Here is a 15,178-nt window from a genome sequence, read left to right as displayed (position 1 = left end):
AGTGAGAGATGACTAAGATGACTAGAACCCAAATACGAAAGGCAGCACGCCAGCGCCACAGCTGCTGCGCACCATTAATTTTGTACATTGGAAACATAACTTTCTAACCATATCAAGCTAAAATACTATGGACCTACCTCTCAGGAACGCTTGAGCAGATTCTCTAAATCTTTCGCTCCTGCCGCCATCCACAAGTTTGCTTTATCTTTAGTCTTATCAAATACTTTGTAGTTTGTACTTTCTCTGTGCTTGAAAATCCTAGCGTTTCTCTCTTTCCAAATCTCCCAACACGTCTTCCGTTGCAGGGGATGCCAGCCACTGCATGCCTGCGTTGCAGGGGGATCCCAGCCATTGCATGCCACCATTGGTGGACAGAGTCACTGTGCTCCCAATTACTCGGGCGGATGCTATCAATGGCAACCCAGGCCGCCATGTACTCCCAAAGGCGCCTGGAAAAATCGACGTTCATTGAAGAGGTGGATTCCGGTTTCTGGGGAATGCTGGCAAAGGGTGCAGGTACCGGAGTTAGGCCATCCTCTTGCCTCCAGTCTGTCTGAAGTCAAAATTCGGTTTTGAATTATTGCTAACCAGCCGAAGAATTATTTGAATAATGATAGAAATATGATGTCTCCGTACACAATCAGTCTCCCTATATAATGCATCCCTTTGGCATCCAGGAAACATATACCTACAGTATCCCCCCTCCCTTCCCCTGCTTAGGTGTCCACGCATAATATAGTGGTTACTAATTAATGTGTTCTTCGAAACCCGGGGGGGGGGGGGGGGGGGGGGGGGGGCATGAAATGAGCAGCCCTAGCTTGTCCTGGCGGCAGAGCAACTATACTGGGAATAGGCACAGCTGTTCCTGTCCATATATACGAGCAGAAGTCATTTCCTGATTATTACTTCGACATAACCAATTAATAGCAATCACTTGGTAAACTTAAAAGCCAAGTTTGCGAACAACTGTAAGTGCGCAATTATGTACCACTATGCATTTACAACAGCATTACTCTTGTTTTGAAATAACAGTATTTTCCGTCTGATCGCTTCGGCGTCATTCGCTGTACGTATTTATCCCAGCATACCCTTGCATGATTTGAGATGTTATATAGGTCCTCGACGTAATATCTGACGGCTGATAGCATGGGTTGGGCATTTAATTTGCGCCCATGCATTCATAGTAATTAATTGGCTACTGGTCTATTTGTGAATATAACTTCATTACCCTGGAAAGAGCGCCACTAAACTAGCAATAATTTCCTATAATACTTGATGAAACGACCTATAATTTCATCCATTGATTCAAATAAACAGCAACCGCCTTAACCAAATGTAGGTGAGAAGACAACAACGGAGAAGCGGCACATGTACATATCCGACGAGTGGTTGAGGAGCAACGTAACCCATCCGTCACGGCCTACAAATCCACTTCCCTCACCATTCGGCAGCAAGTCGCCGAAGAGGGCATACCACGTCTTGGCGCCGAGGCAGCGCTCAACGCCATAAAGGATTGTGGGGAAGCCGGCCTCCGACATTACGCAGTCGTCGCCACGACGAGCACCGTCTGCTTGCCGAGTGGACTGCATCCTCATCAAGGAGCTCGGCCTCCCCCTCTCGACCAAGCGTGTCATGCGGTACCAGGCCGGCTGCTTCTGTGGCACCACAGCTCGGCGCGTCTCCAAGGACATCGATATCGCGGAGAACAATCCCAACGCCAGGGTGCTCGTCGTGACCTCCGAGGTGATGTCCTTGGTACTGCGTGGCCCATCGGAGACGCACATCGGGAACCTCGTCGGCCAAGCCGTCTTCGGCGACGCCGCGGGCGCCGTCGTCGTGGGGTGCAATCCTACCAACTGCGAGCGCCCGATGTTCGAGCTGGTATTGGCGTCCTAGAAGAACGTCATACCCGAGACGGAGGAGGCCGTGGTGGTGAAGCTGCGTGACGAAGGGGTGGTGATCACCATGCACCGGGACGTGCCCCTTCACGTCTCCAGCGCCGTCGGTGGCATAGTGAAGCGCGCTCTCGAGGAGAACACCGCGAACGGAAGGGTCCCGGACGTGAACGAGGAGGTGTTCTGGATCCTGCACACCGGCGGCAGGGGTATCGCGGATGGTGTGGAGGGGAGGCTGGGGCTGAGGGAGGAGAAGCTGGCGGCGACGAGGGAGGTCATGAGGCAATACGGCAACACGCGTAGCTCCTCCATCTTCCTGGTGATGGAGGAGATGCGGAGGACGTCGGGCAGGAAGGGGCTGCGCACGGCTGGAGAAGGTCTGGAGTGGAGGATGCTCATTGCCTTCGGCCCGGGCCTTACCTTGGAGACCATGCTGCTCCGAGCGCTGCCTAGCAACAACACCACCGCGTGACCTATGTATCAACATGCATGTTGTGCACAGGGTGCATATCGTCCATCCCTGTGCAGGTACCCTATAACTAAATAAGTCTGTCGTGCTCTCGATCTGTTCCTGAGAGGCTGAGAGCTCGTTCTTCTATACTCTGCATTATGTTGTACCAGATTTAAGTGTGTGGTCCTTTCACAAAAGAAGTTTGGTTGCAGAACCACAACCATTATGGAGCATGGATCGTTGTGGTAACATTTTTATATATGTAATAATAAAATAAATTGGGGTCTGGCCACTATCACACATATCTATATCTATACTACAAAGAGCAAGCAAATTGAAACAATTCCCACCCAGAGTTACACTCCGTACCCCTCACACTGCCAGGTTAGGAGGGTGATGAAAAGGTACGACAAAGAGTGGGAGGATGAAAAAAAACTAGACCATAGAAAATGATTCTACCAAGCCGCGCCTAGTTTTTTTACACCGCGCCAGCAGCTACTTGCCCGCCGACTCGCACCTGTCCCGCCCACCAAACACGCCGCCCATCTCCCTCAATCCGCCCCTCGTTTCCTTCCTTCACTTGGACACCGCCGCCTCCACCGCATAAAGTCACGCGCCTCCCACCTTGCCGACGCCACCCGCCCTCCTCCGCCACCATCAGCGCGCTCCAGGCCTCCCTCTTCCTCCGCTCGCTCCCTCGCTGCTTTCCCCCGTATTTGCAGCTCTTCACGTGGGGATGGAACCAGTGCGGCATGCTTGGACACCCGCCGGAGACCAAGACAGAGAGCTCCCTGGGGCCAGTCGACGCCCTCGCCGGCATCAGGATCATCCAGGTGCGCCTCGGCTCCTCTTTACCCGCGAGATTCATACCTCTATGTTGCTGATGGAACAAGCTCTCTCCCTATGGGTTTCGTTGGTTCCACGCAGCGATTGGCGGGTGGCATTGCCTCGCGGTGGATGACAAGGGCCGCGCGTACACCTGCGGTAAGTGAACCCACTTCTTGGCACTACCCGTGACCGAATTCTAGTTGGTTTGATGCAATTGGCATCAGTGGTGCAGAGGGGAACGAGTACGGGCACTGCAGCGAGGAGCCTGAGAGGAAGGAGGACGGGACGAGGGCGCTCAAGAGGGACATCCCGACCCCGCAGCAAGCTCAAAGTCTGGCAAGTGAGTGGAATTTGATTCCTGCACTGTGCTAACATCAGTGAGAATATTTGGTACTTTAGCAATCTTGGTTCGTGCTCTGGTTGTAGGGAATCCTACAAATTGTGGATGGTATTATCAGTTGTCACTTTGGCATATGCTGATGAGGACACCACGAGTACATCTACACCAGCAGCACCTCAGGCGCCTCCAGTTGCTCCTCCACCTCAGGCGCCTACAGTTGCTCATCCAGTTGGGCCAATCACTCGAGCCCGTGCAAGAGAATTAAACTTCATCATGCTGTTAAGGAACGAAGGCCCATCGGAATAAGAAGATGGCCCAACAGGGCAGCCCAGGTGGGGCGCCTAGGGTTGGGTGCCGTGACCCCTTCGGACTCCAGGGGCTGCGCCCCCTTTATTTAGTCCGAGTCCTTTTTGTTTACGACTTGAGTTTTGTTTTACATCTAGCTTTAGCTACTCTTGAACACGCGCAAATACGCGCTGTCCTTGTGATTCAGAACTCCACCTTCGAGTGATATTTAGATTGCTCGCCTCTTGTTCTTGTTCGTTCTTCGATTGCGGACAGGAATCGATCTTCGTGATCAGGCTGATCTCGCACCGGCGAGGTTGGTAACCATCGGGAGTTGGTTCAGCGATTGCATTGGCGCTTCGGGTTCGCTCGTCGTAGTCGGATCGTGAGGGTCTACTTCCACCAAGTCGAATTTATCTCCACTCACCGAAAGATCGGGCACTCCAACTCTATCAAGTGGTATCAGCTTTCCAGGTTGATCGGTGAGTTTTACCGAGTGTTTTTCCCTTCCTACAGTCCACAAAAACCAAAACAAATTTTTTTCCAGGTTAGATCCTTTGTCCCAGCAACCGTTTAGCCTCGCACATTCTTTCAATAAGTGTCTTTGTTGAATTTGTGTGCCTACTCGTTCAATTGTTGCTGGTTCCTTGTGTTTAATCTCTTGTTTCTCGTTTTTCATCTAACCCTAGTTTTCGCCGCCGCCGCCGTTCCGCTGCTCGCCAACCCTACCAGCCGCGCCCACCACAACTCCCCCCGCGACAACCGCGCCGCACCATTCCACTACTCCGATCGCCCCTCCCCTGTCAAAAAAAAAAAAGATCGAAAGCAATCAGAAAAAAAAAGGAAAGTGCAAAAAAAAAGGAAAGAAGCAAAAAAAAAAAAGACGAAGAAGAATCCAACAGGGAGAAGGAAGGTGATTCGGATTTGTTTCGGTGGAACCTCCCTTTGCGCGCGCCGTGACTCCTCCTGGGTCACGACTCTCTGGTGTTAATTCCCCCCTTCCCCACGCATTCCGTGCCAGCCTTTCACATCCGTATCTCTCTTTCTTGGTCCTTTATTATTCTGAGGTCCGCCTTACTCTAGAGAGAGAGAGAGAGAGAGAGTGCCGCAATTTGATATTTGAGATCCTCTGTGTTCATATTATCAGTTTTGGGGCACCCTCTGTGAAAAAAAAAAAACAGAAATAAAAAAAAAAAGAGGTGCGCCCTCTCCACCTTGCCTCTGTTCTTTCGATTTTTCCTTGTTCCCAGCAACTCTTGTTACGTGTTTGGCACTATCTTTCAACTTTGCATTATTGTTTGATTGTGCTAATCCTTCATTTGAGTGCAGCCTTCCCAGAACTCCACATAGTTCTACGACGAGCATATTTTGTTTCTCCAGGCAATCGCTCCTCCAATCTTTCGTGAGTTCCACCGGTTGGTTGCAGTTCGCCCCTGTGTGCGTGGTAAGAACGGATAAGAATTTGATAACAGCACTAGTGTGAGCGCCTTGTGAGCTGTTACACCCCAATTTTGTCGTCGCTTGTGTTCTTGTCTTTGCGCTAACCATGGCAGATGATGTCGACGCGGGGGCTGACCAGCTGCAGGGCATACGGGCGCAAGTTGAAGGGCTTGTCACCGACATTCAGACGATTCATGAACGGCTGGACTCGACGATCTCCTCGACGACCGAGCGGTGTGATCAGCTCGACCTTGCACAGACGGCCGCTAAGGCCACACTCGACTCAGTTGTGGCAAGACTCGATGCATTGCACACTACAGTCGCAGAGTTGCAGCAGGGTTATGGTGGTGACTCGGACCAGGACGATGGCGACCGCCGTGGCCGTGCCCGCCGCGTGCCACGCCGTCCCGGTGGTAATGATTCCTTTTCCAAGATTAAATTTAAAATTCCACCTTTTAATGGCAAATATGATCCTGCTGCATATCTTGATTGGGAATTAGAAGTTGAACAGAAATTTTCATGCCATGATATTCTTGCTAATTCTCAAGTTAAAGCTGCTATTAGTGAATTTACTGATTTTGCTTTAATCTGGTGGCGTGAATATAAACACAAACATCCCAATACCATTCCAACCACTTGGGAGCAATTAAAAACTGCTATGCGCCACAGATTTGTGCCTTCTTATTATGCTCGCGATTTGCTTAATAAAATGCAACGTTTTCAGCAAGGTTCCAAATCTGTTGAGGAATATTTCCAGGAATTACAAATAGGCATGATTCGTTGTGGGTTATTGGAGGAAAACGACGCTGCTATGGCACGTTTTCGTGGTGGTTTGAACCGCGAAATTCAGGATATACTTGATTATAAGGACTACACAGATATGACAACATTATTTGAATATGCTTGCAAAGCTGAACGTGAAGTGCAGGGACGCCGCTCGAAGACATATTCTAACTCTTTTGCAGGAAGAAGCTCGACATCCAACTCCGTACCCGCTCTCCCTGCACCACCCACGCCCACCACTACACCGCGCGAGCGAACGGCCAAACCTACAAGCGCTCCCCCTTCCACAGGCGCCGCCCCTCCCATAGGCCGTACACGGGATATTCAGTGTCATCGTTGCAAAGGATTTGGCCATGTGATTCGGGACTGTCCGAACAAGCGCACTTTGCTTCTTCGTGACGATGGTGAGTACTCTTCCGCTAGTGATTCTGAAGATACTCGACATGCGATGCTTGCCACTGACCATGCAGCTATGGAGGTACATGTCAACCCGGGCGACGCCGATAGGTATGAAAGCCTTGTTGTGCAGCGTGTTCTTAGTACACAGGTCGCCCCGTCCGAGAAGAATCAGCGACACACTCTTTTCCATACCAAGGGCGTTGTGCAGGAGCGGTCGATTCGCATCATCATCGACAGCGGCAGCTGCAACAATTTGGCGAGTACCACGCTGGTTGAAAAGTTGTCTTTACCCACTCGTAAGCATCCACATCCATATCACATTCAATGGCTTAATGATGGTGGGAAAATTAGAATTACTCGATCAGTCCGTGTTCCTTTCTCCATGGGTGCTTATTCTGATTTTGTCGATTGTGATGTTATTCCCATGGAAGCATGCTCTCTGTTACTTGGGCGACCTTGGCAATATGATACTGATAGCTTGCATCATGGTCGTTCAAATCACTATTCTTTCATGTTTAAGGGTCAGAAAATAATTATACATCCAATGACACCTGAACAAATTCTTAAAGATGATCTTGCTAGAGCTGCTAAAACTGCTAAACAACTTGAACCATCGACATCTATTAATTCTGAAATCAAGTTGAATGCTCCTGTTTTGCTTGCCACACGTGCTGATTTTGATGAGTTACGCGATGCTCCTTTGCCATGCTATGCCCTTATATGCTCTAGTGTGCTCGTTTCACTTGATGATGCACCATCTTTGGATATTCCCCCTGCGGTTGCTAACATTTTGCAGGAGTACGCTGATGTCTTTCCAAAAGATTTGCCACCGGGACTTCCACCACTTCGTGGCATTGAGCACCAGATCGACCTCATTCCCGGCGCACAGCTTCCGAACCGTGCACCGTACCGTACAAATCCGGATGAGACGAAGGAAATCCAGCGCCAGGTACAGGCGTTGCTTGACAAGGGTTATATTCATGAGTCTCTTAGCCCTTGCTCCGTTCCTGTGTTACTTGTTCCAAAGAAAGATGGCTCATGGCGTATGTGTGTAGACTGTCGTGCTATTAATAACATTACCATTCGCTACCGATACCCTATACCACGCCTTGATGATATGCTAGATGAGCTTAGTGGTGCCATTATTTTCACTAAGATTGATTTGCGTAGTGGCTACCATCAGATTCGCATGAAATTAGGTGATGAATGGAAAACGGCTTTTAAAACGAAATTTGGGTTATATGAATGGTTGGTTATGCCGTTTGGTTTGACAAATGCTCCCAGCACATTTATGCGTTTGATGAATGAAGTTCTGAGGCCCTTCATAGGATTGTTTGTAGTTGTCTATTTTGATGATATCCTCATTTACAGCAAGTCTATGGAAGAGCATTTAGAACATTTGCGTGCTGTTTTTGATGCATTGCGTGCGGCCCATTTATTTGCTAACCTCGAAAAATGCATGTTTTGCACACAACGTGTCTCGTTTCTTGGCTATGTTGTTACTCCACAGGGCATTGAGGTGGATAGCAGCAAGATTGATGCCATTCGGGAGTGGCCTACACCGACAACGGTCACACAAATTCGAAGCTTTCTTGGCCTTGCAGGTTTCTACCGCCGGTTTGTTCGTGATTTTAGCTCCATTGCAGCGCCTCTACATGAGCTTACCAAGAAGGATGTTCCCTTTGCTTGGAGTGATTCGCAAGAGGTTGCGTTCAGCACCTTGAAAGATAAGTTAACCAATGCTCCTCTCTTGCAGTTGCCTGATTTTACTAAAGTGTTTGAGCTTGAATGCGATGCTAGCGGTATTGGGCTAGGTGCTGTTTTGTTACAAGAAGGAAAACCGGTTGCTTACTTTAGTGAGAAATTAAGTGGTGCTAGCTTGAATTATTCTACTTATGATAAGGAGCTTTATGCTTTAGTGCGCACTTTGCATACTTGGCAGCACTACCTTTGGCATCGCGAGTTTATAATTCATTCTGATCATGAGGCTTTAAAACATATTCGTACCCAAACAAACCTGAACCGTCGTCATGCTAAATGGGTAGAATTCATTGAGTCTTTCCCTTACATTATTAAACACAAGAGCGGGAAGGAAAATATCATTGCTGATGCTTTGTCTCGTCGCTATACCATGCTATCACAGTTAGATTTTAAAATCTTTGGCTTGCAAACTGTGAAGGATCAATATGTGGATGATGCTGATTTTAAAGATGCTTTCGCCCACTGTATTCATGGCAAACCATGGGGCAAATTTCACATACAGGACGGGTTCCTGTTTCGCGCTAACAAGCTGTGTGTTCCAGCTAGCTCGGTTCGTCGTTTGTTGTTACAGGAAGCGCATGGAGGCGGTCTCATGGGGCACTTTGGCGTCTACAAGACGCATGAAGTGCTGGCTGCCCACTTCTTTTGGCCCCGGATGCGCGCTGATGTTGAGCGCCTTGTTGCCCGCTGCACTACTTGCCAGAAAGCTAAGTCACGATTAAACAACCATGGTTTGTACATGCCTTTGCCTGTTCCTACTTCCCCTTGGCTTGATATTTCTATGGACTTTGTTTTGGGATTGCCTAGAACTAAGAAGGGGAGGGACAGTATTTTTGTGGTTGTTGATCGTTTCTCCAAAATGGCTCATTTTATACCTTGTCATAAGACTGATGATGCTAGCAATGTTGCTGAATTGTTCTTTCGCGAGATTATTCGTTTGCATGGTATTCCAAATACAATAGTCTCTGATCGTGATGCTAAGTTTCTCAGTCATTTTTGGAGATCACTATGGAATAAAATGGGAACTAAATTGCTGTTTAGCACCACTTGTCACCCTCAGACTGATGGACAAACTGAGGTGGTTAATCGAACCTTGTCCACCATGCTTAGGGCTGTTTTAGATAAACACTTGAAACGTTGGGAAGATTGCTTGCCTCATGTTGAGTTTGCTTATAATCATGCAACGCATTCTTCTACAAAGATGTGTCCTTTTCAAGTTGTTTATGGTTATATTCCTCGGGCGCCTATTGATTTGTTTGCACTTGATTCCGAGGACACCCCACACATAGATGCCGCTGCACATATTGATCAAATGATTAGCTTGCATGAGCAAACTCAACAAAACATTGCTGCTGCTAATGCAAAATATCAGGTTGCGGGTAGTAAAGGAAGAAAACATGTTACTTTTGCACCGGGTGATCTGGTTTGGTTGCATTTGAGGAAGGATCGTTTTCCTACCTTACGTCGTTCTAAATTGATGCCACGTGCTGCTGGTCCTTTTAAAGTGTTAACCAAGATTAATGATAATGCTTATATCCTTGACCTGCCTGCGGAGTTTGGTGTTTCCACGAGTTTTAATGTTGCAGATTTGAAACCGTATGTGGGCGAAGATGAGGAGTTGCCGTCGAGGACGACTTCAGTTCAAGAAGGGGAGGATGATGAGGACACCACGAGTACATCTACACCAGCAGCACCTCAGGCGCCTCCAGTTGCTCCTCCACCTCAGGCGCCTACAGTTGCTCATCCAGTTGGGCCAATCACTCGAGCCCGTGCAAGAGAATTAAACTTCATCATGCTGTTAAGGAACGAAGGCCCATCGGAATAAGAAGATGGCCCAACAGGGCAGCCCAGGTGGGGCGCCTAGGGTTGGGCGCCGTGACCCCTTCGGACTCCAGGGGCTGCGCCCCCTTTATTTAGTCCGAGTCCTTTTTGTTTACGACTTGAGTTTTGTTTTACATCTAGCTTTAGCTACTCTTGAACACGCGCAAATACGCGCTGTCCTTGTGATTCAGAACTCCACCTTCGAGTGATATTTAGATTGCTCGCCTCTTGTTCTTGTTCGTTCTTCGATTGCGGACAGGAATCGATCTTCGTGATCAGGCTGATCTCGCACCGGCGAGGTTGGTAACCATCGGGAGTTGGTTCAGCGATTGCATTGGCGCTTCGGGTTCGCTCGTCGTAGTCGGATCGTGAGGGTCTACTTCCACCAAGTCGAATTTATCTCCACTCACCGAAAGATCGGGCACTCCAACTCTATCATATGCTTTGTTGCCAAAGAAGTAGTCTGGTTGCAAACCACATATGGGATAATTTATGTGATAATGGAACTGGAACTTTTATAATGTTTCTTGTCCATATGAATTATTCCTGTCTCCAATGGTGCTGCAACTTTGTCTCCTGCTCTCATGATTTCCATTAGTTATCTTTTGGGTGGCTTATTCATTTGCTAATTCTAGGTAGCTGCTGGAGGCACACACTCTGTGGTTTTGACTCATGGACTTGGGGGCAGCCATGGCCTCACGGTGATATGTACGGTGCCATACACCAAATCTTCAATTTGTTTTGTTATCTTCTCCTTGAATGTGGTGCTGACTATATGTCTTTTTCAGCAAGCAAATATCTACACCACTACGTGTGCAAGGCCTTCAGAAAGTGAGGGTGATTGCTGTAGGCGCATTCCATAATTTGGCACTAACAGAGGATGGAATTTTGTGGGCATGGGGTAATAATGAGTATGGTCAGCTGGGAATTGGAGATACCCAACTAAGATCACAACCTATCCGTGTTGAGGGGCGATCTGATCTCTTACTGGTTAGTCATGCTGATTTCTTTTTTCTTTGAATTTCTGTTTCATTCTAAATTAGTCTGATATCAGTGTAGATGTAGAGTTTCTCAAGCCATTACCAAACAAGCAAGTTAAGGCTGCCTTGTTGTCTAACTGAAATGGTTTTTTTTCCAAACTTAGTTCTTTTACCCCAGCTAAAATTGACCTGCAAGGAGTTAAGCTTCATTCAGCTAACAAGTTTGCTCTTTCCGGGACTTCAAGTTGTAATCGTCGCACATTAGCAATAATATGTTGGTGTTGCTGATAAATTGATAGTTTAACTGCACATTGGTTTCTTGATTTTTCACTTGTTACATGTACCCCTATGTCTATTTGCAGGTTGACATTGCTGCTGGAGGTTGGCATTCAACTGCACTGACTAACGAGGGAGAGGTATTACTTGCCATCTTTTATATATACTGCTTTATTCTACCAAGCCACCAGATGACAAAGATTTAGGCCTCGTTCGTTTTCACCGGATTGGCCCGGAATGAGGTTCATTCCGGGTGGTTTGAAGTGGCCCGGTTTGAAACCAGACTTGCATTGAAAGTGTTGTTCGTTTTAGTCTTGCCTGGAACGAAAACCGGTCTGGATTGGAATCCTTCTACATTAGATGGCCCGGATTGAAACCATATCTCCTCACCCCTGGAATGAATTCTGGCCGGATTGAGTGACATGGGTGGAATCACTCAAACCGGACCTGGAAGTAATCCTGGGTGGAATCCAATCCTGGTGAAACGAACGAGGCCTAAATTGGCAACAGACTATTCTTGCATCCTATGAAATTGCATTCGTGAAGGCTGTTGTAATGTTACATTGGACTGCAAATTTAGGCTTGCTGTTTATTCAGGGCATGCTTGAAAGATGTCCAAATTAGATCTATGGAAATAATTATTTATTATACATATTACATGGTGAAAGTAATCTAGAGTAGGGTGTCCAATAACCATGCTAAGCTCATCTGAACCAAATGCAGACCATTGTTCAAAGAATGCTACTGACTCAAGTTTAGCTTGAGTTACAGTGGTCCAGCTCACGTGTACCTTGTTCTGGAGTTTCTGCAAAGCCAATATTGATGCCATGGAAATATGTTTAACCCGGTTGGACACTGGCAGTGATCACAAGAAAATGATGATAAAAAAATATAAGGTGCTGCAGGCTAAGTTTGTACTACATATTAAGGAAGATAGGACAGAGAATAATGGGGGAGCATGGCGAGGGTATATGTTGAGAAATGAATTTAACTAGGCCGCTTTTGATGGTTTTGTTTTAAATGGACAACAGTGAGGGCTTGTGGCTTCATTTAGAAACAAACATTGTACATGTGACACATGTGTGCTGTGTTGGGAAAAGCAGATATGCACTTAGGTCACTCTGCTATGTTTGTAAATTTAAAGGAATGAGCAAATTGATCTGATCGTAACCTTGATTTATTACACTCATCATTTTTCATCTTGACAACAAGTATTTCCTATAACTGCATTTTAGTTATGAATTTTTTGATTAAACCAAACTTTTTAAATTTCTAGAAAATGCAAAACCATCGTAGAAACCACCCAAAGGGTCAAATTTGCCCGGTTTTGCAGTTGGATAGCCCTCCCTGTCCGGTTTTGTAGTTGTGGGTTGAAAATCAGACTTCTACTATACTTGGAGGATGAAAATAGGACTTTTCCTTGATTAAATGGTTTCTTGTAGTTGCTGAGAAAAGAAAAACCACATACTCGCATGCTCGTCGCTCGCCTCGCCCGGAAGGGTGCAGGTATGCACGGCACCAGTGTGAATGACCTCCAAAATCTGATCCCTCACCTTTGTAGGTGTGCGGCTTCCTTCTGCACTTTTACAAGTCCGTGGATTTGAAATCTAATCAGTTTAGACCGCGTGGTTTTCCTTTATGTGCGACTTCTGCAACCCGTCATCAACAAGAACACATGGCCGTGTCCTAATCAAATATTTATATTCAGAATTTAATGCCTATCTGTTCAACACTTATCACTACTTTGCAGTTCATCAAATTTTCATTTGAACCCATTTAGACGATACCGAGATTGAAAAGGTGATGCATGAACATTTATTCTGCAACTGAATATAGTCGTATGAGCTGGCTTTCAGTGTATGGATGGATAATAAAGGAATTCAAACAATGGTGATTAGCATGACATATATAATAGATGGCTGGCTGTTCCTGAAATGTTTACTTGGGGTTCAGCTACGTGGTCGGTCTCTACCAACTCAGTAGTAACCTGGATTGGCCTTTTGTCCATGGTCTATTTGGAGCCTTATCTGACAGCTATGTTTTGATTTGTGCGCGTTTGGTCTGATTTCAGCTATGGAGCTGGCTCTGGCTCTGGAAAAGCTGGTTAATGAGAAGCTGCACAACCTGCACGCTGTAAGTTGGTTTCACATGCTTATTCACATAGAAATATTGTTTGGATAGGCTTAAGAAATACTACTACTTGGAAAATTTGTTAAAGTGAATAAAAATGATTAACTTATTTAGAGTCGACACAAGCATAACACCTATGCCATATACATTTTGTAAGGCCCCGTTTGTTTCTTTAAGAGCTCCTAAAATTCCTATCACATCGAATATTTAGATACTAATTAGGAGTATTAAATATAGACTAATTACAAAACCAATTGCAAAAATAGAGACTAATTGTTCTGTATAGCCATCACATGGCTGGTACTAGCGCTTTTCTTGATGTCTAGTTCTGCTGTCTTGAGCATACCACACAGTTCATTCAAACCCTTCTCCGTCCCATGCATATGGTAGTTCGAGATGAAGTTCCCATAGCTAGGAGGAAGAGATGAAAAAATGAAGTCAGTGGCCAACTCTTTGCCCATTGGGAAGCCCAGCTTCTCCAATCGTTGAGTATAACCAACCATCTTGATTACATGTGGTCCTACTGCTGCGCCTTCTGCTAACTTGCACTCCAGAAAGGCTTTGGACACATTGAACCTTTCGGTCTTAGCCTGTGTCTGGAACATGCCTTGAGCGCCACGATCATATCATGTGCCTCATGATTTGGTTCGAACTGCATCTGCAGCTTGGGTTCCATGCAAGCAAGCATAAGGTAGCTTACCTCAAGATTAGCATCAAATGCCTTCTTGTAAGCAGCCTTAACGGCAGCAGATGCATCATCAGCAGGTACTAGTGGTAGTGGGGTGTCTAGAACATCTTCCTTTTTCTCAGCCCTGAGAACAATTCTCAAGTTACGGATCCAATCCGAGTAGTTTGTTCCATTCAACTTGTCCTTCTCAAGGACCGAACGCAAAGCAAACGATGCGGTGGTGTTGCTAGGTGCCATTTAATCTACAACAAAAGTAATGCAAACTACACTAAGACAAACGTATCCATGATAGAGCAAATTACATTAAACTATTTTAACAGAATCTACTCCCACTAAAATCAATATCCCTCTATTGAAACTTAGTGATTCAGGATCCACAACTAACAAGTCCACTAGTGAGCTTTAGCATCACCGCCAGCAAACGAGGTAGATCGGTAAGCAACTTTTGCTAATCATATCACATATGACTCCTGTTGTTGGGTGACATCTCTATGTCTCGGCGCCCAACCTTTATGCCCCAAGGTCCTTAACCGTTAAGATATACTCGTTAAGCAAACCAACCCTTATGCGTGTAAGTGTCCGACACAAACCCGTCTAGTCAAGGAAAACTAGTGGCACCCTAATTTCATAGACCCACCACTAATTGTACAAGACATGGGACGGTGTAAGTTTTAGTTGGGAGGGCATACTAACTTAAACTTTGTGAGAGATCGTTCTACTTCTAACATCACAGCATGCAGAAAGTAAAACATAAACAGAATAGCATTCACACAGTTGTGACACAGTATGGCCCGTTTTCATATGGTGATCTCCATCTCCATAGAACCTGTTCACCATGGTGATCTCCATCTCCATGTTCCATGTGCGCCATCCTCCTGGTGATGAGTCCTCCAAGAACTAGAGCATGCTATTACGCCTAATAGCTAGTAAAGAATCTAGTAATGAAGATTACATAGTTGCTTGGATCATCATAGATTGGTACGCAGACCATTAAATATAATAAAGTGACAACACATATGGCTCCTGCCGTGTTGCCGTACGCGCGACACGCAGGTCACGAATGTGTTACACACATGCATCACATACACAAGGGGGCCATAC

General features: G+C 46.4%; 2 pseudogenes; both read left to right on the top strand.

The window, feature by feature from the left end:
- The first annotated feature begins 1,368 nt into the window (after window positions 1-1,368).
- On the top strand, window positions 1,369-2,548 carry LOC117834328 (chalcone synthase-like; annotated as a pseudogene).
- A 30-nt stretch (window positions 2,549-2,578) lies between these two features.
- Window positions 2,579-11,499, top strand: LOC117834327 (ultraviolet-B receptor UVR8-like; annotated as a pseudogene).
- The last annotated feature ends 3,679 nt before the right edge of the window (window positions 11,500-15,178 follow it).

This window comes from Setaria viridis, chromosome 8 (assembly GCF_005286985.2).
Source record: "Setaria viridis chromosome 8, Setaria_viridis_v4.0, whole genome shotgun sequence".
NCBI lineage: Eukaryota > Viridiplantae > Streptophyta > Magnoliopsida > Poales > Poaceae > Setaria > Setaria viridis.
Note: the sequence above shows the minus strand (reverse complement) of the source record. Positions and strands in the feature narration are given on the sequence as shown.